The 24448-nt window shown below is 56.6% G+C and overlaps 1 protein-coding gene across 2 annotated transcripts in view; it reads left to right on the forward strand.

Moving 5' to 3' along the window:
* The window catches only part of SEMA6C (semaphorin 6C), an 89155-nt gene that overhangs the window by 24019 nt on the left and 40688 nt on the right, over window positions 1-24448 (forward strand). For both annotated transcript variants that reach the window (XM_074980500.1, XM_074980501.1), the window contains exon 2: window positions 8553-8624. The gene's annotated coding sequence lies outside the window, so the exon portion shown is untranslated. The remainder of the gene's footprint in view (window positions 1-8552; window positions 8625-24448) is intronic.

Raw genomic sequence — 24448 nt, forward strand, 5'->3', positions numbered from 1 at the left:
ACAACCCTCCCCGCTGGCGGCCGGGTGGGGGATGTCTAGCTAACTAGCTACTCCTTAGGGTGTTATCCTGCTGCCCCTCACCTTGGCGTCTGAGCACCTTCCACCAAAAATCATAAGGTCCGTAATGGAGTTCCTGGTGGGACTCTGGTTTCCTCAGGGAGTTTGAGCAAGATTCGCCTACTCTCAGCTGAGCGTGCTTTGTTCCTAGATCTCACCTGAGCTCTGGGGCCTGTCTTGTCCCACAGCTGCTCAGCTGTTGAGGCCGCACGCAGATGGACATTTACCCTCTGAAGCTGCTGAGCTGTTTGTTACTGGGAAAAGCAGGAGCAGAATCTCAAGCAGGCGTGAAGGGCTGGTGCAGAGACAGGGACCCAGGCTGTGCGCAGTGGCTTGAGCCATGGAAGAGGTGTGCGGCTGTGTGCCGTACCTGGCTGTGCTTTGGCTCCATGGAAGTAATTCTTCCGCTCTGCACTGATTAAGCCTCAGCTGGAGTATAGGGTGTGTCCAATTCTGGGCACTGCATTTCAGGAAAGATGCAGAGAAATGGGAGAAGGCACCGAGAAGTGCAACAAAAATGATTAAAAGTCTAGAAAATGTGAGCTAGGCGGGACGATGGATTTGTTTAATTTGGAAAAGAGAAGACAGGGATTATCTAGATCAGTGTTTCTTAAACTCTGTTCTGTGGACCACTGGCGTTCCGTGACCCATGTATGATTGGAAAAATACATGGCTGGTCTCTATCTTCTGATATTAAAACGAGACAGAGTATTGCTACTTCATTGCTATGACACTCAATGACTTTGTTTTGCTTTTGCCGTGTATGTTGCTGTTTGGCTTTTTCTTCTGCCTGACAGTTTTTTTTAGGAAACTTTTTGTAGGTGTTGCTTGGTGTTCCGTTCCCGGAACGGTTAAGAAACACTGATCGAGAGGGTGCTTGGTCCTGGGGTGAGGGCAGGGGAATGGGCTTGACCTCTTGAGGTCCCTCCCAGTTCTAGTGTTCGATGATTCTCTGGTCAGCTGCAGCCGCACAGACTTCAGGGGACCCAGCCCAGAGGTAACAGAGGCCCAGGGCATGGAAGCCGGGAGGAAAGGTGAGCTGGAGGTGAAAGGAATACTACCAGGGGACCCATAGCGTAGCAGCTTGACTGTTTGACTCCAGGCAGTGTCAGTAGTAAATCAATGGGAACACAGCAGTCCTGTCTGATAAAAGATTCATGCAAGGGAACGTGCTTTAAAAGTGCAGCTCAGTAGATACGAGCACCCACAGGCCCAAGCAATCGCTTTAGAACAGGCCAGATTTACGTCGTATGGGAATGGAACTGAGTAATTAACAACGGATGCGCCACTTGTTCACCCACTGGGGAGAAAATGTGTTGGGGGGCGGGGTTTCAAAATGGCTTCAGGGGACTGCTTTAAAGGCAAGCGAGGAGCTGGTTTTTAATAACGAACTTTTATACAACTCATTGTGATAATAAGCCCTAGCAAGTTATTACTTTTCGAAATATTAATTTGTAATATTGAAAGTGCCCAGACTGAAGGGGTTTTATTTCCTTTTTTTCATTTTAGTTGTTATTTCCCCTCATCTTTTCCTGTTCTCATTAGTGGAAGCTGCCAGCAAGGATGACCTGGTCTCTAAAAGCCACCTTTCCAATTAACCCTCTTCTAGGTGGTGGTTTATTTTATTAACTTGTGACGGCTGAGTGCACAGAGTGTGGTTGCAATTAGCGTGATTATACTCTGGGGAACGCACATCCTTTCAATCCGGGGTAAGAAGGAGGACCCGATGTTTGCTCCAGACTGGTCCTTCCCGGAGAGTGTCAGCCTATTTCTGTCCCCCATTACTCAGTAGTCAGAGCTGAGAGGCGATAGAAGCCACAGAACAGCCATGCTTTTCAGCTCTTCATCTGCCCTTCGCTTGGCTTGGCCGGGTGAGGAGCTAATGCCGTTGGGTGTGCTTTGGTTTGGGGCTGCCCTGACCTGGTCACTGCCTCCCGGCTCCTCTCCCCCTTCCCTGCAGGGAGATGCTTGAATTCTTCAGAAAAGAGAGAAAAAGCGGCTTGGCCAGTGGTCCCCAAGCTTTTCCACTCATGGGGACCCCACACCGTTGGTGGACCCCCATCGAAGCCAGTTCTAGCCCCTATGGACATTCCATGAAAAAGGAAACCACAACCGAGATTTCCGGGCAGTGATTAATAGCATTGTTGGAAGATATTTAATTTAAAATAATAATTGATTGTCACTTTGCAATTTATTTCAAACTTATTTTCTGGGATCATTTTTATTCATCTTTTAGTTTTTTCGTGGAACCCCTGCGATACCCTCATTGACCCCTAGGTTGGGAACCACTGAGCTAGTCAGTTTCAAAGAGGCCCTTCAGAGGGATCAGGGCCAAATACAGTCAGACTCTCAGTGAGTCACTGCCCTGCCCCCCTGCGAGCTGCCACAGTGAGATCCAGCCTTTGGCGTGGGAAGCCCTTTGCCCCATGGCACAGCTCAGCCCCAGGGAGCAGGACCCAGATCCGCCGTGGTGTAAGTGAGTGTCGCTCCATTGGCATCCTGGGGTCATACCCCCAGCTGTGTAAGTCGGTGCAGGCTATGGAGCTACGCTAGCCGGTGACAGCTGATGATCTGGCTCTGTGCTGTGGCTGTGAAATCGATAGGGGTGCACATGATCTAAGCACCTGTGTGTGTCTGTGAGCTTGAGGCTCAGTGACCCCGGAGGGGTCCCCATCTTGAGGGGGCTGCTAGGCATTATCAGACTACAGAGAATGGATGCCGGGGGCCTGTAACACCGTGGCCGGGATGTCGGGCAGTCACTGGTGCGAAGTGGGGGTACACACCTCTCCCCCCCCACCCCCACAGGTCAGAGCCACTCCTCGCTCTTCACACTGGGGAGCCTGCCCAGCGCAGACCCCTGCCCACCTCCCCTCCCAGCAGGGTGGTCAGTGTGCCCAGAGCAGAGGGGGTCCAGGACTGCCCAACACCAGGGAGACAGAGAATGGGACCCCCTGAGCTGAGGCAGGGGGCAGGAGTTGGGGTGGTTGCATGAGCAGGAGGTGGGCGTGCCCCAGGAGCTCATAGATAGAGATCACTGTGCTGCGTGTGTGTGTGTGCGCGCACGAGGGTGTGCCCCATGGGGAATAGTGCAGCTCAGCCTTGCTGGCCTGGCTTGGGCGAGCGTTACGCTGGCGAGGTCTGAGCCACGGTGCAGGTTGCTGCGCAGCGTAGTTCCCGTGCCCAAGGTGAGCCGGTGCTGATCTGGCTGTTTACCCTCCCCACGCCAACAGTCATTAGCTGTGATACATTGTGGACTCTTTAATAATTCAGAAGCAAGTTGGCAGCCCTTTCACCGGCTCCCTGCCTGCGTTGGGATTCACACCGGGGCTCTCACTTCGCCGCCTTAGAAGAAGAAAATGAAGCCATGTCAGTGACGGCTTCCAGCTGCCACCCACCCCCTCGTGTGCACCCGTACGTGCACAGAGGCACAAATGCACCAACGTGCGTGCGCAGACATCTGCACACACAAGCTTGTTCGCACACGTGTGCATGCACAGACGTACATGCCTCCGCACGAGGACTTGTGCCCCCCTGTGCACGCATCCACGTGCTTCTGCATGCACGCTTCTGCAGGCCTGCCTGTGCACGCTCATGCACATCCAGAGGCAAGCTTACGCGCGTACATGGACTCAAGCCGGCGCGCCCGTGAACATCCATGCCCCTGAGCGCACGCTCGTGCGTGCATGATGTTGCACCTGCACAACCACACGTGCACATGCATGTGTGTGCAGATGCACAAGCACGTGGGTGTGCATGCACGCATGAGCCCTCCTCCTGGGAGCAACCTTTGCCTTCCACCACGTTTTGCACAACCGAGCTGGCTGTGGCCTTGCTGGCCGGGCTGCCTCAGCCATTCCCCGCCTGTCGTTGGCAGCTGCGGCTTGGTGCAGAGCGGGCAGCTGCTGTGGCCGCCTGGCTTTGTCGGGGCTGGAGATGGGGGCTCCCACACTGTTCCCAATAGGGAAATGGGGTGCCAGATGGACAGCTCTGCCTTCATTAAGGGCCCAGTTTATTGGGCAGTGGGAACTAGTGGTTAAAGCACTGAGCTGAGCTCCTGATCGCCTGGGTTCAGTTCCTGGCTGTGCGGCCTGGAGCACGTTACTCCTCCCCACTCTGCCTCAGTGCCCCCCTCCCCCGCATCCTGGGGGTCTGATGTCGCCGATAAAGGCGCCATGTCGGGTCTTTCCAAAGGCGCCATGTCGGGCCTCTCATGGATGCTGTTGTAGGGTCCCTCACAGCTCACACTGATTTGTTACTGTAGGGTCTCCTGATGATGCAAACTAATATGCTCCCCTCCCCCATCCCATGCACACCAGTCCCTGCCCTGCCTTGCCCCTGGGCACAAATACTAATTGATTGTCCTGAATTTAACTACTTACAAGTCAAATAGCAAAGGTGCCGTTAGGGGTCCTGCCCCTGTTAATTGTCCAGTCGATACAACTGCAGAGACACCTGGCAGGGCATCGTACGTCCTGGGCACACTTACCACCCAGCAGGGGGCGGGAGGGTGGGCAGGGGTCTGTGCTGGGAGGTGTGGGGTGGGGTGGGGGGAGGTGTGTGCTAACAAGGGGAGCCTGGGGGAGGATGCATTGCCTTCCAACCCAGGAGTCCTGATGCTCTCGCTTAGCCCTGCTCTAACCACTAGACCCCGCTCCCCTCCTACAGCTGGGAACGCATCCCAGGCTGCTTCGTCCTATTTAACCACAATGCCCCCTTCCCCATCCCTGGCTCAGTAAGTGTCCTGGGTCAGTAACGCCCAAAGGCTGGAGCACTTCCTGTGGACCTCTGGCTCCCTCCAGCAGCCCCCTGCCCCGCTGCTGGGGCACTCCACTGGCTCTGAGAAGAGCTCCCTCCTCTGGAGGAACAGCTGCACAACTCCCCACCTGTGCCCTGTGCCACCCGGAGGCAGCATGTTAAGGTCCAGCCCACCAGGTTCCAAAAGGTTAACGTGGCCAAGTCTCAGCAGCAGCCGGCTGGGGAGTCAGGCCAGGACCAGGACTGCTGTGGCTTCCTCTTCTCGCACCGCAGGACTCAACGGCTGGGGAGATGAGAGGAGTCAGGACTCCTGGCTTGAAGCCCCTCCAGTGTGACCACTAGACCCCGCTGCCCTCCCCGCGCTGGGAACAGAACCCAGGTGTCCTGGCTCCCAGTCCCTCCTGCTGTAACCATTAGAAACCACTCCCCTCCCCGAGCTTTATTCCCAGCCTTGAGCTGGACGTCGGGACTCCTGGGTTCTGTTTCTGGCTCTGCTCTGCCCTGCTGTGGGTCTGTGGTCACTGTGGAGGGCAGGGTAAGGGGTTGGACGGAGGGACCCTGGTCCGATCCATTCTAGAAGTATCTGAGTCTCCTTCCATTCAAACACCCAGCGAGGGAGCCCCATTGCCACCGGCTCCGTTGTCAGTGAGAACAGGGAGCCTGGCATGACGGGGCCCTGATGTAATGTGGTGCTCTCATACCACATGTAACAGTGCTCAGCACTCTGGATCGTCCTTCCCTGGGTGCTGAGCTGTGCTGGGAGAGGGCAGTGGGCGATCTGCTACCAGCTCCCTGCTGTGCCCAGAGGCCAACTCGTCCTTGGGATTTCCAGCCCGTGTGAGCCATCCCAGCCGCTCGGACCTCTCGGAGGGGGCCAGAGTGGTAAGCACTGCAGTGCCCCCCACTTCTCTTACACCCTTCTCCTGCTGTTTCTATTAGAGACCCGCCCCTCCCCTGTATTTCATTTCCTCTCTGCTGAACCCACTTAGTGCCACGTTTCCTTCCTGGCTCCGGCTTCCCTTTCCCCTGGCACAGCCGGGCGATCTTGTTTGTACAGCCGGGGGGAGGATACAGGAGCAGCCGCACAGGGAAATTGATTCTGGCTGAGGTCAAAAAGCTCCGGCTGCAGCCCCGCTGTGGCTGGAGAGCTTCACTAGTGCAGCTGGGGAGCAGCTGGGTGCCCTGGGGCTCCTCACCCAGCCCTAGGTCCTGTGGTGCAGGCTGGGAGGAGAGGGACTGGCAGGGCTGGAGGTGGGGTGTCCGGCAGCCTGGGGGAAGCTTGCACCGTCTCTGCTTGCCTCCCGGGCTGGCACTACCTGGGGCACACAGGCCTGGCCCAGGAGCACCCCGTGGCTTTCTGACCATCAGGAAGCTGTGCCCAGCGGGCACAATCTGGATTCAGCCACCAGCTTCTAACCAGAAGCTTCTAACCGGGGCTTGGGGCATCTGCGGGGGTCTCCAGGGCCGTGCCCTGCAGAAAAACATGTGCATGGCTCAGCGGTGTCTCTGCACCATGCCAAGGAAACGGGGCTGCTCCTGTGACTCCCCGGCTGCTTTCAGTCAGGGAAACAAAGAGCCCCGCTGCCGCTGCCACGCTGAATTCCCCCATTCATCCCCAAATTGCCTCTTGCCTGGGGCTGGGTCCCATGCCGGTCGGCTGATCCTGGCTGCTTCGGGGCTGCGTGGATGGGGGCTGGGAGGGGATGAAACGAATCACTGTGCTGCTTACGTTCTCCTTGCTGCCGGCCTGGTAACACCCCGCAGCTTTGATCTGCGCAGCCCTGTGGGGCGAGGGAGGCTGGGGCAGGCACGGGCAGAGCAGGGTTTGGGTTCCACCTTGGCCCCCCACCTGCAAGGCTGGAGCAGCTCAATGCGGCCCACAGGGAGCCCCGGATCGAATCTCAGTCGAGGAAGCAGCCGGTGACTCCACACCTGACTGGTGGGGCTGGTGGTGTGGGTCCTGTTCCGGAGCAGCAGGCATGGGCCTGCAGCTGCGAATTCAGTGGCACCTGGAGGCAGAGAGGGTCCCTAAGGGCTTGGGAGGAGCATCTGGCTTCAGATCATGGCTCCGACTGCTCTGATATCCCTGGGGGTGCTGCATCCCCGTTGGCCCTGCCTATCGGTCTGTCTGTCAGCCCACCCCTCTGCCACTCGGGCCCGACTGCAGCATCACAGCCGCCTGCGCTGCAGGGTTGGCCTGGCAGGGGGCACGTGCCTTTCCTACGTGCGGGCCCTGGTGCTCTGGGGTTGGTGCGCACTCAGAGCTGGGTGGTGTATGCAAACCAGTGTTCCCTAGAAGCTGAGCATTTGGGCAGCTGCTTGAGAGAGATTCAGGAGCCACCCAGTGGATTAGCCGAGCGCCCACAGCTGGCAGCCTGTGTTTCTACGGGTGGTTCACACCCGCACCTGCCTTGGTACACAGGAGAAAAATTTATTCCGCCCATGGGTAGAAGAAAACAGAGGGCCCAGTGGTGCAGACACCTGTAACCCTTTCACTGCTGGGCTCCTCTGCACCCCACCCCCCAACACCTACCCTTAGCCCTCGTCTCCTAGGGATGGGGAAATGTGCCCCGACCTCTGTGCTCAGAGCAGGAGCTGTGACACTGGGGGGGCACCCTGTTGTCTATTGCCCCCTGCTGGCCGGCGGGGAGGGGCTGGGCTGGCTGGGTGTGATGAGCAGGAGGTATCCATGCACCTAATAGCTCCTGCATAGAGATTGGCGTGGCGTGCTGTCAGGGGGACGCCTGCAGCCGGATCGCAGGGCTCGCAGTCCATGTCTGCTTCCTGCTTCTCCCCCTCTGGGGCTGGCTCTCTGGAGCTGCCCCGCTACACCCCACCTGCCCCGGAGTGTCTTGGTCCGTTGATGCAGAGCTCCCCAGCAGGGCTATTCCTGTCACGCTGCTGACGCTGCTTCCCCTGGAGTCACTGTCTGGCTAAAAATAACCCCGCGGGTGCATCTGGCAGGGCCGTGTCCCCGCCGGGAACCGGGCAAGCACAGGGGAGGCGCGGCAGAGGGGGCTGGTGCTGGGAGTGCCTGGCTCAGAGGTGGTAACCAGCGCGAGGTGACAGGTGGGGGGGTGCCAGCTGATGGGGCAGGGAGGGGGCGGCTGCCGGCGTGCTGGTGAGTGACGTAAACCCGAGCACAGCCCCTGTGCGTGCCCCTCGCTGCACCCAGCCCCGGGCTTGGACCCAGCCCCCCGTGCCCAGGTTTAGCTCTGGGGGCTTTGCAGGCGCTGGGTTCCTTTCTGGGTCAGGTTGTCCCTCCCCTGCAGACAGAGGGGTTGCTTACTCCACTTTGCTGTGAGTTTGGGGGTTGCCTTGGAGTGTGCATGTGGAAGCGCGGGGTGTGTGTGTGCATTTGTGGGTGTGCTTTCTGTTTGTGTCCAACCCCAGCTCCCCGCCTCGCTCTCTCTGATTGGTGGCCTGTGATCCACAGGGACCCATGCCCAGTGCAGGGCTGCCCCTTGGTGCCCTTCCCAGAATCCCTGGGCAGCTGCTACTCCCCTGCCTGCCTCTCTCTTGCTACAATTCCCCAGTTCGTTAGTGGCCAGTTGCCTCAGGGACCAATGAGGTGCTGGGCTCTGGAGCAGGAGGCCCGGTGGCACCATGCGCCAGCGGTGCCATGCTCCTGACTCAGGGCCCTCTCCCTACAGTCAGCTGCCTCTGTGCTGCCCGCTTGCCTGGCAGGATCTGACCATGTGTCTCACCTTCCTCTCTCTTTTATTTGGGTCTCCTCCCAGCCCTGTCGGACGGACAGCCAGACTTGCCTAGACGCCTGGCCGTGCGCAGCCCCACGGACCCTGGAGACTAAGGTAAGGCTGTGGCCGGTGGGCAGTGTGTGCGTGCGTGTGTGTTTGTGTTGCACGTGCGTGTGCGCGTGCACTCTCCTTGTGATCTGCGATTCCTCCTTCTGTCCAGCAGGGGGTCTCTCCTCCACCCCAGTATTCGGGCTGCAGAGGGCATGGTGCTGCCGCTTTCTGGGGTGTCCCAGGAGTGCTCTGGGCATGTGGATCGGACAGTAGTCAGGGGATAAGGTACCAGCTGCAAACACCTGCAGAGAGCAGAGCCCAGCTCCGGGGCTGCCAGGATCAGTGTGGGTGGGCGGTGGGGGCAGCGATGTTGTGTGTTTGGTGCCGACAGCTTCCTCGGTTGGCCCTTGGGGGAGTGGAGAGAGTGTTCCCGTTGGAGTTTGATTCTCCTCTTAGCACGAGGTCTCAGACCCAGCTCACACGGCTCTTGGGACAAAGCCAAGCCCTGCGCAGTACTGGGATGGGGCTGGTGGTTAAAGGCCGAACAAAGGGGACACGGCAGTTCCAAGGTACTTGCAGAGTGCAGACCTGTGATCGTGGGTTACCAGTCAACGGTCCCTTTTCCCCATCCATGGGTGGAATAAACTTTGTTACGTGCTGTGCACCACCTGAAGAAACACAGGCTGCCGGCTGTGGGTGCTTGGCTAATCACCTGAGTGGCACCTGACTCTCTCCTGGGCAGCCGCCCAAGTGCTCAGCTTACAGGGAAGTAGGGTCCTGTTCTGGATTGTCTCACAGCCCTGGCGTTCGGCTGGGGGCGGGGACAGACGCAGGTCTCCGGGAGCAGCTGGGGAATTTGGTTTGCTCCCGACTAACTCAGCCCTGATCTTCTCCACCAATTACCTGGGCCAAGTCCCTCTGTATCCCATCACAGTGGGGCAGAGCACTGGACTTGAGGACCTCTCGAGGTCCCTTCCTGTTCTATGGTGACTTGATGGGAGCCCTCTCCCCCCGCCTGGGACACATGGCCTGTCGTTTGTACATGCCCCTGCCTTGGCCAGGGGTAGGTAAGAATGGGGATTTGGTTAGGCCTGGGGAAGGGAAGAGGCTGGCACCTGGGTCTCCCTGCTTGTAGGGAACCACAGATTCTACCTAATGGGCAGGACCGGCATTGTCTGCCCTGCCCTGAGTTAGCCACAGGGAGCGCTGTGCCAGCCTGGAGTAGTAACTCAGCGGCAGAGGCTGGTAGCAGCCACGGAGGGATGGCTGGATACACTCGGCACCCCCCTGCCCTGCATGCCCTGTGCCCCGCTGCAGCAGCCGGCCAGGCAGCAGAGCCTTCCCCAGGCAGCCTTTGCACGTGGCCCTGCGAGGGGCTCTGGGAGCTGCGAATAGCCCAGCACCTTCCTCCTCCTTCTGACCGTGCTCAGAGGAAAGCAGAGTGCTGATCCGGGCCGGCCAACAGCTCCTCTGGGAGGTGCTGTCAATCCCCAGGGCTCTGGCTGCCAACTGGCAGACATAACACTGCAGTGATGGACTGAGATCGCCAAGGACTTTACAAGGCATCATCAGCCCTGTTTTACAGCTGGGGAAACTGAGGTACTGAAACATTCTGGCCACTGATTCTCAATCATGGCCACTGGTTCGGGTGCTGGATTTGAGAAGTCCAGGGACGCGGATGAGCAGAGTTCACCTCCCCTTCCTGTTGGGCACCTACAGCAGCATGAGAGGTTTCATGGCGCTGAATACGCCCCAGATCCCTGATGTGTTGGGGTACCGGTCTCCACGTGGAGTCCTATGGCCTAAACCTTCTCAACTCAGGCGACCCAAACTTGTGAGCCCTTTGGAAAGCTTTGGCCTCACCTGCTTGTTGGTGGCCAAACTCTGAGTGTCAGCAGTGGGACCCGAAGGAAGGAATTATTTAATCAAACTTTTTTGTTGAAAAATGCCAATTTCTCAGTAGCTAAACTGCGTGTGGGGAGAGGGTCAGATCTGGCAAATCTCCCAGTTTGAAATTTCTTTTAAAAAATGAAAAGCTGTGGCAATGGGACCTTATGACATGTTAAGAACATAAACGGCCAGGCTGGGTTACGTGGAAGGTTCATCTAGCCTAGTGTTGTGTTGTCTGACGGTGGCTAATGCCAGGTGCCTCAGAAGGAGTGAACAGAACAGGGAATTATCCAGGGATCCACCCCCCGGCATTTCCAGCTTCTGCTCACAAGAAAGAGCTTCATATTACAGGGGAACTTTTGCTTCCAAACACCTTTTGGTTTCTCGCTGTAACTGGATATCGACTTTGGAAAAAAGTCAAGTGCAAAATAGTTTCAGAACGACCCAGGCAAGACGTTCAGTTTGACCCAAACCAAGATGCACACGTACGTTCATGGACTGGTTTGAGATTTCGATGCATCAGCAGAATTTGGGATGGGAAAAAAACCGCCTGAAAGCCCTTTTAAGAGAGGAAGACAGACCCCGCTCCCCCACGCGGTATGATAGCTGTGTGCTCCCCCCTTTTTTAGCTGGGCACAGGATACTTTCAGGGGGAGGGGGATTTAAGCCAATAGCCTCCCGGCTAGTGGTCTACTCCTGCTCTGTCCCAGCATTGCAGGCAGCCCTTGTCGGGGGATCAGGACTGCTCCCCCAGCTGCAGTGGCCTTGGGAGTTTAAGGATGGCAGCCTGCCTATGGCAGTGTTCAGCCAAGGCCAGTGTGCGGGGGCAGGACTCTGCACCATGCCTTGGGAACCAGGCAGCAGCCTGTTCAACGGTTCCTCCATCCCTTTTCCCTGAGAGTGGTACCCCCCTGCCGCCATCCCTGGCCACCCGCCAGGTCCCCTGGCTCCCTCCATGGCAGGCCCCAAGCAGTGGGTTTTGGGCTCCTAACGGTAACCTGCTCCAGCTTGAAAACTAAGTTACAGGCACAGAAATGGGTTGCTGGTGCCTGGTGCAGACTGGCCAGTGGTAGTGCCCAGCATGGACTGGTCCAAGGAAGTGCAGGGTGAGGACTAGCCCAAGGTGTGTTTGGGGGGCACCCAAGGCTTGCAGGTGTGAGCCGGTCATAGCATTGTAGGACACTAGAACTGGAAGGGACCTCGAGAGTGTGAGTCCAGCCCCGTGAGGGCAGGACCAAGCACCCTCTAAACCATCCCCGACAGGTGTCTGTCTAACCGGCTCTTAAATATCTCCAGTGATGGAGATTCCACAGCCTCCCCAGGCAATTTATTCCAGTGTTTGACCACCCTGACAGTGGGCAGTTTTTCCTAACGTCCAACCTAGACCTCCCTTGCTGCAGCTAAGCCCATTGCTCCTCGTCCTGTCCTCAGAGGCCAAGGGAACAATTCTTCTCCCTCATCTTTGTAACCCTCTTTTAGATACTTGAAAACCACGATCAGGTCCCCTCTCTGTCCTCTCTTTGCTAAACTAAACAAGCCCAGTTCTTTCTGCCTTCCCTCCTAGCTCGTGTTCTCTAGAGCTAGGAGGAAAGGCTAAAAGAACTGGGCTTGTTTAGTTTAGCAAAGTTTAGCTTGTCTAGCTCATTCTCGTTGCTCTTCTCTGGACCTTCTCCAATTTCTCCACATCTTTCTTGGAACGTGGTGCCCAGAACTGGACACAACACTCCCGCTGAGGCCTCACCAGCGCACAGTAGCAGAACGGCGACTTCTTGGGTCTCTTTATACACCCAGCGTCACGTTTGCTTTGACTGCAAAAGCATTACACTGTTGACTCCTATTTAGCTTGTGGTCCACTGCAGTCCCCCAAGGCCCTTTCTGCCCAGGCACTGTTGATACCATTTCACTTTGGTTGGGCCGCGATTCGCACGAGCGGAGTGTGAGTTGTTGAGGACACAGCTGGGCAAGCAGGGTTGGGGCTGCGTTAGTGGTGGGGAAGGAGGTGCTGTGAGGGAAGCTGTGAGCATCTGCCTTCTGGGGTGTCTCAGGGTCTCGGTACCCCTTGGTGTCCCAGCTGAACTGCGCCTGTGACCCTCTTCCGAAACTCTGCCCTGGACGCTGTCAAACGTTCCTTTGCACCCGCTGTGGATCTGGGCCCGGGTTCTCTTGTCACTTCCTGTCCTCTGCAGCAGCCCTTGTAGGGGATCAGGACTGCTCCCCCATCTCCTACCCCAGGGACAACCTCTGAGCAGCAGCAGGGGGAGCCCTGTCCCCACCTCGCTCCTGGCAGCCGTCCCTGCTGCTCGCCATGGGCATCAATCAGGAGCAATTACACCCCTGCTCGGATTCAAACTAACGAGTCCCTCCTGACTCCCCTTCCCGGTCCCCTGATCAGCGCTCCCGCCCCACCTGTATTGCCAGCTCCCTCCAGCTCGCAAGCGGAGCTGAAAGCAGAGTCACCCCCCACCCCTGCATAAATTACTCCCAGGCACTTTCAGTCAGGTTCATATTCTTATTCATAATGGCGACAGGGGCTGAATTATTTATGTTTTAATTTCCGATGCAGCCATCCGAGGGCCTGGAGGAAGGATGGATGGGCGCATGGGGCAGCCAAGTCTGGGGTGTAGTCCAGGGAGCCGCTGGCCCCTGCTGGTTGGGGTCCCACTGGCCCCTGCTGTTTGGGGTCCCACTGGCCCAGTGGTGTGTACCATAGCACCCATACTGCGAAGAGCCGGCAGGGATTCTCTGCTAGCAGCGGGGAGGGGCTGTGGTTTGGGACCCAGGGACAGAGTGCGGGGGCAGGGAGCTAAGTATGGAGAAGGTGAGCTGAAATCCCATGGTGGGGGGCTGCCACACCTGACCTGTTCATCTCCATCATACCTCGGGACCCTGCCTCCTCCCCAAGAAGGGTATTGTGGGGCACTGCCCAGCTATAGAGTAACAGACAGTTCCTGCCCTGAAGAGCTTGCCGGCTGAATACACCAGAGAGACAGTAGAGGGGAGGGAAACTGAGGCACGGCCAAGTGGCATGACTTGCCCACAATCTCTGATTCAGAGGAAGTCCCATCCTGACTCTGTTTAGTGGGGCGTGGGCTCAGGCCCTGAAGCTGGAGGATCTGTAGCCCTTTTATTAACCCTTTCTTCTCCCCGGTGCAACGGGGGTTGGTCCCATCAGCTGCGATCCCCCTGCTCAGCCTCAGCGACATCATGTGGCAGGGAGTTCCCCAGGTATCTCCCACATGGCAGGAGAAAACATTTCCTGTCCTCATGTTGCACACGAGTTGCCTTTCAACTTCATTCACTCCCTCACCCCCATGAAGTTGAATCCAGCCCCCGCACAGAGAGTGGGGCCGTTTTAACCCACGCCCCTTCCCCAGGGTCCCAGTGGTAGGAGGAGGGGGCGGTTGCATTACACTCACAGGGTGCAAGGCTGGGAGGGACGGAGGTCAGGATGTCTGGGCCCCAGGCCCAGCTCATGTGAAATAAGCAGAAGCAAAGGTGAGAGAACAAGTCTCTATTGCAAGGTATGGACCTGGGCCCATTTCTTCCCTCAACCCAGCTTCACTGGTTCAAAGGAAGTAGAAGAACCGGCTGGAGCGTGAGCTAAAATTAGCCACCGCTCGGAGGCAGCAGAATATAATGTGGGCCTGATGAGATGTCATGCATTAAATTTACATTTCCAATAGCCCAGGGTAAGAATTATATTGGCATGTGGGGGCCTGGAATTTAATTGGCGTAATATTTCATTTAATTACATTGTCTGTTTCAGACACCCGGCGCGGGTCTTCCATCGTGGTGCAAAAGGAGCGAGTGACGTCGGGCAGTCGAGTGCCATTAGTTCGGTGCCGTTAATTCAGCATTAGCTCCTTTAGTTGCCTGGTGGCGCTTGGTGAGCTGGGGATGGCTGCACCAGGGGGAGGATGGACCTAGGCCCCAGCACTGGGACCAGGTGGGTTTGATGCCTTGGTCTGTCACTGGCCTGAGGGGCGGGGAAAGCGAGCAGGTTGTGCCATTCCTCCGTGCCTCAGTTTCCCCTCCCGTCCTTTGTGTGATTGGTGCGCTGAGACCAAATGCTTCAAGGCGGTGGCTGCGTCTCACAGGGTGCTGAAGAGAGCAGGGCCCTAATCTTGGGCTACTGCTTCTGAACAAAGGGAAATTGGAATAGGCTGAACGTGGAGCAGAGAGAAATCTCGAAGGGCATGTGGCCTAGTGGTTAGATGAGCCAACAGCCTAGGACCCCTGGGTTCTTCTCCCAGTTTAGGGAGGTGAGTGTGAGCTAGTGCTTTGAAGCTGGGAGTCTTGGGTTCTGTTCCCAGCTCTGGGACAGGAGGATGAGCTAATGCATAGATCTGGGATCTAGGACTCCTTGGTCTGTCTCTGACCTGCTATGTGATCCTTCGGCCAAGTCTTTTCCCACTTGTGACTCAGTTTTCCCCTCTGCGATCCAGTGTTAATTATACCTGTCTCCATACAGGGTCTAGACCTGACCTCTGAGTGCCTTTTAAGCACCTCAAGGTGTATGAGAACTTCACAGTGACCCTGTGCATAGAGTTAGGCTGCAAAAGCCCCAACCCCCACTCCTAGAGTGGAAGGAGAGTCCCCACGAGCAGTAAGGGGAATATGACACACAAGCGAGCAGTTCTGCTTCCAGCCAGCAGAAGGTGAGGGCATGCTCATTGCTTCTCCTCCCCTTTCTGGCCCTGGGGTCCCAGCTGACTTTTGTCCCCTGGCATCACAGCTCAGAGCACTGCTTCACCGCAGAAGCCTCACTTCTGCTGGCGGAGGATGGAAGGGGGAACTCTCACGCCTTTGCCAGGGCTGTTTGTGAACGGGGCGTGCAGCTGATGGCTTTGCAGACACAAGGAACGCAGCCCTTCAACTCCCCCTCACCTCCAGCCCTGAGCTCTGCCCCCCACCATCGCTCTGGGCTGAGCTGTGGCTGTCAGAGCCTCTTTCGGTAAATAGGAACATTTGCAAAGGTCGTTTCCTCTTGTCGCCCATAATTAAAGTGCGGCGTGATAGAAACCAGGAGTCCTCCTTCCCCACCCCCTTCCTGGAGCTGGGGCCAGAACCCAGGAGTCCGAGCTCCCAGTTGCTCCCCCATCCCATAGTCATGGGTCAGGCTGGAGGCTGCAGAGAAGCCTAGAACTCAAAGCAGGGCCACCCCCACCAGCAGGTCCAACGTGTCCTTTGGAGGAACCCTTTTCCCACCTGCTGAGGGGCATGAGCCCCCCTGTGCCCATCTGCGTCCCTCCTCCACACCCCTCCTGTGCCACTGAGCCACGCCTGCACCCTGGCTGTGCCCCACCTGCTCTCCCTGCACCGGGCACCAGCCCCAGGCTGCTGTGTGCAGCATCAGGCAGCCCTGCCTGGCCCATCCCGGTGGCGTCAGCGTGAGGCCGTGGTGCCAAAGGGCTCGTCCCAGGGCCAGGCTGTTCCAGGAAAAGCCCAGGGCGCTGGGAAGTCGAGTGGCCTCTGGAGGACATGGCTGGGCCCCAGCTGCTGCGCAGCGGCTGGGAAGAGGAGGTGACAGCGCTGGAGAGCTGGGAACAGGAGAGCTCCATGGGATGGGCAGCGCAGCCCTGGGGGCGTGAGGGGGACACCCTGTGTGAGCTCCAGGCTGGCACAGAGACCCAGACTGGGTCCTCTAGCTCCCAGTCTCTTGGCTCAGACACCAGGGAGCTGCTCCCTTGGGCGTGGGACTCCCCTTCCCAGGGGAGGGCCCCCCTTCTTGGCCCCATGGCAGAGTTCCCCACCCAGCCTGCGCTCCGCCTGGAGACCAGACAGCTGCTGGGGCTGCAGATTTCTGGGCTGCTGCCCAGGCAGGCAGATTTAACCCATCTGTCCCAAGTGGCGCGGCGACTTCGTCTGCCAGGTCACCCAGCCACTCGCCCTGAGCTGAGGGCCAGGCACCCTGCACTCTGGCCTTCCGGGGCCTCTGCAGGCCAGGCACATGTGCCCCTCTGCGCCTGCCGTGGGGCATCAGCTCTGCTCAGCCCTGTGGGTGCCCAGTGCCCACCTGCAGGGCCTGAGGATTCTCTCCCCTAGGCGAGAGAGAGCCGGAGGGGCAGGGGGAGATTTGCACTGGGGACGATGTCCCACAGAGGGGATATGGGGGAGGCCTGTTGGGATGCTCAGCAACGGGGCTTCACTGACCTGCACCCAGAGGCCTGCTGGGACAAATGGGGGCCAGTCCCACCTTTACCCCCGCTCCCACCGCCACTTGGGAGGGCAGCTGGTATCTTCCTTCCCCAGGGGGATAAAGGTGAGGGAAGAGTAAACTGCAGCACACTGGTTGGCGTGGGCGGGGAGGGTGGCTCTGTCCCATCTATGTGCAGAATACCTGTTGTTCCGTGCGCCCGGCCGTACGCAGATGTGCACCACCCATGGAACCCCACGCCGCCGGCTGGGGGCGCCTTGTTCCTCCTCTGGACAGCGTTTGACTCTCCCCGGGGCGGCAGCCCAAGCGTGCCGCTCACAGAGAACGCTGGCTCTTTCTGACGCGCCTCCTCGTCGTGCTCCAAGTTCTTGCTCCGTACCGTAGTGCCGATGTGACATTGGAGTTGAATAAGGACACGTACCCATACTACAGCCCACAGTGTTTGCTTCTCCTCGGCTTGAGCCACACCGCCCTGGGCCAGGGGCCCATCCTTCTCTATCCCTTCCCCACCTCTTGTGTCATCCGCAAACGTCACCCGGGATGGTCTTCTGCTTTCTAGTTTAATAGAAATGCTCAACAGCCTGGGGCCAAGAACTGATCTCTGACGGACCCTCCTGGCAACACGCCCCTTCGATAGTCACGTTAATCTGTTGAGATCTTGCAGTTGGCCAGCTTTTCAATTTATTTAATCTGTGCCCCGGTGACATCTTTCTAGTTTTTTAATCAGAATCGTAGAACTGGAAGGAACCTCACGAGGTCACTGAGCCCTTTCCCCCTCCATTCACAGCAGGTGTTTGTCTAGCCTCCTCTTCAAAATCTGCAGTGAAGGAGATTCCCCAGCCTCCCTCGGCAAGTAGTTCCTGGGCTTAACCACCCTGACAGTTAGGAAGTTTAGCCTAATGTCCGACCTAAGTCTCCTGTGCTGCAATTTAAACCATTGCTTCTTGTCTTATCCTCAGAGATTAAGGAGAACAATATTTCTTCCTCCCCCTTGTAAGACCCTTTTAGGTTCTTGAAAGTTTCACAAATAAGAAGCAGTCTTGTGACACAGTTAAGTTATCATGTTCGTTCTGTCTTCTTTCTAGACTAAACAAACCCAATTCTTTCAATCTTCTCTCCGAGGTCATGTTGTCTAGACCGTTAGTTGTTCTCTTGCTTTTCTCTGGACCTTCTCCAGTTTCTCCACATCTTTCTTGAAATGTGGCACCCAGAACTGGACACAGTACTCCCAACAGAGGCCTAATCAGTGCAGAGTAGAGTGGAAGAATGACTTCTTGTGTCTTGCTCACAACACTCCTGTTAATACATCCCAGCAGATTTGCTTCTTATTTTTTTGCAAGGGTCATGCTGTTGACTCCTATTTAGCTTGTGGTCCGTCTGACCCCTGGATCCCTTTCTGCAGTACTCCTTCCCACACAGTCATTTCCCGTTTGGTATGTGTGAAACTGATCATGCCTTCCAAACTGGAGTACTTTGCACTTGTCTTTCTTGACTATTATGTTGTTTATTTCAGAGCATTTCTCCAGTTGGTCCAGGGCATTTTGAATTCTAACCCTGTCCTCCAGAGGGCTTGCAGCCTCTCCCAGAATGCTGTGCCATACCAAATCAAACGCCTGATTTCCTCTCTGAGTGTATCTGGTGCAGATACAGGGCTGATGACACACTTCATCAGGCCATGGGCAGTTGGGGTGGGAGGGAGGTGAGCTCCAGACCTCCCAAAAGGGGCAGGGCCTCAGGCAGAAGGGGTGAAGCTAGAGCAGCCAGCCCACAGCCCCACCCATACCACACTGCCCTCCCCGCCCCCAGCCAGCCCTCAGTGCCGGACTCCAGCAGTGATTTAAAGGGCGTAGGGATCCAGCCCCCACTGCTGCTATGGTAGCAGCATCCTGGAGCCCTTGGCCCTTTTAAAGCACCAGTCCCTGAGGCAGCTGCCCCCTTTACCCTGCTCGTTCCATCCATGGCCCTACCTAGGGAAGTTTAAGTGTATTACATCAACACTTGTACTTTTATCAATTGCTCTTGTGATCTCATCCCCAGAAGATCAAGTTAGACCAGATTGATTGTGCATAAATCCATGTTGATCGGCATTAATTATATCACCTTCCTTCAATTCTTTTTTACCTGAGTGCCACATCTGCTACAGTATTGGCTTGCAGGATTCACTGTCAGACAGGAGTCATCTTACTCACTCATCCTATTTGCCCTTTTTAAAAATATTGCCACAAATCAGCTGTCTTCCAGCCTTCCCCACTTTTCAAAGCAATTTTAAGGGTTCAGTGAGCACCAAGGCCAGATCTTTTAAAACTCTTGGAGGCAAGTTAGCTGAACTCGCTGATTTGAGGGGGAAAAATATCTAATTTTAATTGCTGCTGTTTATTCACTTGAGATTCTAGTGGAATGGACAGAATCTTATAATCTGTCTGGAGCTGGCAGCGTAAGACCTTCAGCTTCTGTCACTCTGACATTGTCTCCTGTGATCAAGCAGTTTTGGTTTTTGCGGAGGGAGGTTGTGGAATCTCCATCACTGGAGATATTTAAAAGCAGGTCAGCTAGACATTGACTGGGGATGATTCAGATGGTGCTTGATCCTGCTGTGAGGGCAGGAGACTGGATTCGATAATCTCTCGAGGTCCCTTCTAGTTTTAGTGTTCTATGTGTCTGTGATTTTTCCTACATGGTTTTGACAGTGTGTAAAGAGCTGGTTACCCTTCTACCCTGTTTGTTTGGGGACCTTTCAACTGAACTGTAATCCCAAGTAGGAAAGAGGTAGGCTTGTTGGTTGGTTCATTGGGACTTAGCAGACCTGCTTCCTTTCACGCTTCCAAATAAAAAAAAAAAAAGCGTGCCTCAGTTTCCCCACCAGTTAAATGGGGACAAACTGACCTGAGCAGATAAATCCCAGAATGCTCCACATGATTATTGCCATGGCCAGTCAGCACCCCACCCAAACGAGCGGCCCCCTGTCTCTACCTGCCCTGGTGGTACACCGATCTCGCTACGCTTCTCAGACAGCTCAGAGAACACAGCCGCAGTTAGAGATGATATTCAAATGGCAGCAAAACACCAATTTGAGGCTGACACAAATTACCACCGAGTGGGCCTGCGGGAATGGTAGTTACTGGCTGGCTCCTCTTTGACGCAGAGCTTAATTGTCTGCCATTAAATTTGCATTAAACTGCTAAATGTTGCTGAATGAGAGATGAGAGGGGTGTGTGGTGGAGAGGGGCAATTTTCTGGCCTCTGCTCCCCACGTTGGCAGCATAAAAGGGCTTTCGAGCAGATGGAAACATCATCCCTGTGCACCTGCCCAACTCCTGGCCCCTGGTTCTTGGGAGCACGCTGTGCTCTGGCTATAGAGAGATCATGGAGAAAGTAATTTAGAGTCACCCCAGGGCTGCTCTAAGATATAGCTTGTCGAGGTTGCCTGGGTACAAGTGATACAAAGGGAGCTCATAGCTACTTCCCATCCCCATATTCCTGCGCCACATGCAGGACTAGGACCTCCTAAGAGTCAGGCCTGGAAATTGCAGTTCAGGCGTTCTGTTTTCTTAGGGGTGATAGGGGCATCATAGGGATTTGGGACCTGGACAGGACATGAATCTTCTCACTACAAAGCCAAGTCCTTTGTCTGCCTTCCCAGTGTTCCCATGCTAGGATGACCAGATGTCCTAGTTTTATAGGGACAGTGCTGGTATTTGGGGCTTTTTCTTATATATGCACCTATCACCTCCCACACCCTCTCTCTCCCCATTTTTCACACTTCCTGTCTGATCCTCCTATCCCATGCCAGAGGCAGGAGCTGCTGTGGACAGGAACAGCTGCCTTGGGAGTCTGGGGCAGCTGGAAGGCAGGGAGAAGGGGACAGCTGCCCCCAGAGTCTGTTACCCTGCATATACTGTGCATTGTGGTTACCTATGGGCCAGACCCACCGGTGGGGTGGCTGGCTCTCAGCCTTCTGCCTGCTCAGCTGTATTCCGCAGCTGCCTGCCCTGGTCAGTGAACAGTTGCAAGGGGAGGAAAGGACCCTAGAGAGAGTGTTTGTCTCAGCAGCTTTTGTTTGGTGTAAGAGGCGTGGTGCAGAGAGGGAAGCAGCTCCCCTATGGCCATGCTGGCAGAGGGAAGAAATGGAACTTGGGAGTCATGGCTTGGGCCCAAGCTCTACCCACTAGTCACCACTCCCCTCCCAAAGCTGGGACTAGAACCCAGCCCCCTCCCATAGCCTGTAGAAGCTCAAAGCCTGCTCCAGACTCGCGCTGGTGCCAGGAGTGCTTTGCAAAGCCCAGTAGGGGCTGGGGGCACCTCCTGGGCCTGGCTTTGCAGCAGCCATGTAATTAGCCACGCTAATGACGCGTGTGGCAGCGACAGCAGCGCTGGGATCTTTCTTTAAAAATAATAGAGCTGAAAGAGAATGGCTGGCTGGGTGCAGGGCGGGAGGGAAGTGGTGGGGAAGGGAGCGACTGGTGGGGGAAGGGTAAGCCAGGACTCCTGGGTTCTCGGCACTGCTCTTATGCAGTCCGAGTGTGGAAGCGGGTTCATGGCTCGCAGCCACCTGCTGCTGGAAAGTAGCTACATCTGGGCAGCAGCACCAAGTGGTAACTGGAGCTGGGCTGAAGCTAGAGCTGCCGAATCTTCGGCACCTTGATCAGTGGCCTTCCGTTGTCATCCTGAACCTGCCTTGCTGAAGGAAGCATAGCAGCGAAGCCAGCCCTCTGGGGGCACACCCAGCCTTTCCCGCCTGCTCCCCCTCCCTGCAGACAGGCCCCTCTGGAAGGCAAGGCAGCTGGCAGCCACGGAGCAGGACACGTGCAACTGCCCACAGGTGGATTCAAACCTGGGACGTCCGGCGCTTAGTGCAGGAGCCTCCGCAGTTGGAGCTAAAAGCCAGCTGGCTCCCAGCTAAGGCTGTAAAGCAGAACAAGTCGCTGTCCCAAGAGCTCTGCGTCCAAGCCCAGCGAAGCAGATGCAGACAGCTGGAGGAGCCCAAAGTCAGTGGGACCGAGGGGTAGTCGCCAGCCCTGTGCCTTGGCGGTGAAAGGCTCTGGGAGCTTTCCCCATGCGTTGGAGCCACCCTGTCCCCGGCCCCCGCTGTCTGGCAGCTCGCTGGCGGCCGAGCTCGCTCCTTCCCGGCGTATTTATAACGCAGCCCAGGCAGGTGTCTTACGTTCCCCCAGACAGATGGTGCAACGGCGCCGTCGGCTCGGCAGCCTCTCGGTCTAGCGGAGGGTCATCCTTCGCTTTTCCTGCACTGTCCTTCCCTGCACCTGGTTCCTGCAATGGGGGAAAAAAAAATCTCATCGCCTTCCTCCCACAGAACTTAGACTGAGCTCAGTTCCCGGCCTCTCCAGAGCCAAAACAGAGCGGCCTTTGCTTAGAAGAGACAAACCGTCTCCAGGTCTGACACCTTTTGCAGGCAGCTGGGTGTCTTCTGCCAGCTGGTGCCAGCCCCTGGCAGAGGCCGGCTGCTGGCTAGCTTAGCCCCTGAGCCAGCCTGGGAATTGCTACACAAGTCTGCAGCTTAACAACTCCATGGATTCACGGGGAGCACTTGTTGAGCTTGTTTATTACAGGAGCACCTGGTTGCCAGCTGAGAACAGGGCTCGTTGTGTCAGGCGCTGTACAGACAAGACAGCCACCGGGTGAGGGGGAATGCAGGGGTGGAACGTGCCTGCAGCGTGAGTGGGCAGTTGGTGTGGTAGCTGCAGGGTCTTTGGGTTCAGTCTTGTGTATTCAGCCTTTATGGGGGGGGAGGGTTTGGCTGAACGGACAGGCTGGGCCTGGGGGGCCAGGGGGACTGGAGGCCTCTGGAAGGGCAGCAGTGGAGAAGGAAGGTTCTGCCCTTTGCTGTCCACCATCTACACACAAGAACATACAGTTGCCGTGGACTATCTGGCCCGGGGTCCCTTAGCCAACTCGGCCAGTCTGGGGACTACTTGAGTGATGGATTCGGTGGGAGGGGTTGGTGGCAGGGAAACTGGCCCGAGGCCCCTCTCCCCCAAACTCAGTGGTGTGTTGTAGGGCCTGGAGCCAAAGGAGCTTGATGGACCCTCTGGGAGCCAGGGCTGCCCCCATGAAAGGTGAGGGCGGAAAGCCTAGCTGGCTAAGGATCAGGCCCAATAGGGTCAGGATCATATCGGGGATTGTTCCTTCCATCTCTCTCCAGGGCTTTGTGTTGCCCAGTGTCATACAGGCCCCAGGCAACGGAGCTCCCCGCAGCAGCGGTAGTGAGCCAAAGCCCTGCCTGGGTTGCTCTAGACTCATAGGCGTTTGGTGGCAAACCAGCCAAGCTTCTGGGGTGACTGGCACAAACCCCTCTGAGCGGAGCTGCTAGGACTGGTGAGAGTCCAACACCCAGTGGACGCCCGTGAGGCTGCAGGGCCGAGGACAGAGAGCCAGGACTCCGGGGTTCTCTTCTCTGCCCTGGATGGGGAGTGAGGGCTAGTGGATGAGAGATTGGAGGAGGGTGGGAACCAGGACTCCTGGGTTCTATTCCTTGCTGTGGGTTCGAGTAGGCAGCCAGAGCTCCTGGACTCCTGGGTTCTAGGCTTAGATCTGGAAAGCCGTGTGGCCTAGCAGTCAGGACTACTGGACTCCTGTCACAGCTGGGAGAGGGAAGTGGAATCTAGTGGTCAGAGTCAGGTAGACAGGGAGTCAGGGCTCTTCGGTTCCATTCCCAGCCCTAGGAGGCAGTGTTACCTAGTAGCTAGCCTGGGGGGCGTGGATGGTGGCTGGAGATGCCCAGGCTCTACTCAGCACTGCTGACTCCTTGCTGCATGGAGCTGGGCAAGTCATTTCCCATCTTTCTGCCTCATTTTTCTCCATCTGTCAAGTGTGAAAAATGATATTCACCCACCTTTGCGCTCCCCTGATGTGTATTGTGCTGCAGAATGCAGCCTGGGCCAGCCATGGCAGAGGGAGATGAGCCTGGGCTCCCCGCTGCCCTGGGGTAAAAAGAAACCGTCTCTTCGTGTTACTCACGGTCTATTTTTAAATGGCATTGGAAACAGAAAAGGGCCTTTCCCCATCAGCCTAATTATAAGTCGGCTGGAACATCAGCTTGTCAAGTGTAAACAAATCCGCCCCAGCATCCTTCTCGCCTCCTCGGTAGTGCCGACAGGAGAGCGTGGCACACGTCCCGCTGGGAGTCGGGGGCTTGTGGCAGGCGAAACACGGAGCTGGTGGAAGAAATTAATTTGGGGCTATATTAAAAACACGGATTTGCCGTCTGTTTGCCCTGCCCCCCTCCAGAGCTCACGGCTTTTCGGTTCTTGTGCCGGCTTCGTGGCCTCTGGCGGAGAGCGGGGTTCTCTCTATTTATTTCCATCCCCGGGCAGAATAAATTTCATTCTGCACTTTGAGGTATGTGCGGCTGTGCACCACCAAGAGATAAACAGTCTGCTGGCTGTGGGTGCTCTGCTTATCACCCAGACGGCACCTGAATCTCTCCTGGGCAGCCACCCAAGCATTCAACTTACCAGGAACGCTGGCTGGGAGCCTTCTGTCAGTATCAGCTCCTCATCTGAATGGGATCCAGAGAGGAGAACACAGGGATCTGGCCAGCCCTGAAGAGGGAGATGCTGGATCCTGCTTCCCTGGTGCTCCCTTGTCGGTCTCCTGCTGTCTCTTCCTGTCCTAAAGATATGGTGACCCAGCAGTGGTGGGGCATGACCGTGGTGTGTGTAGATGTCACCCCAGCGAGATTTCCTGCGGGTCGCTCGGGTATTGCATCCAAGAAGCCCTGGAAGCAACTGCCCAAGCCACCCACCCCCACCCACCTCGGATAGCCAGCCCACGCTAAAGTCCAGGCTGCCACAGTTTTACAAGCTGCTTACGTGCTGGGGTG

Source organism: Carettochelys insculpta, chromosome 30 (genome assembly GCF_033958435.1).
Source record: "Carettochelys insculpta isolate YL-2023 chromosome 30, ASM3395843v1, whole genome shotgun sequence".
Classification (NCBI taxonomy): domain Eukaryota; kingdom Metazoa; phylum Chordata; order Testudines; family Carettochelyidae; genus Carettochelys; species Carettochelys insculpta.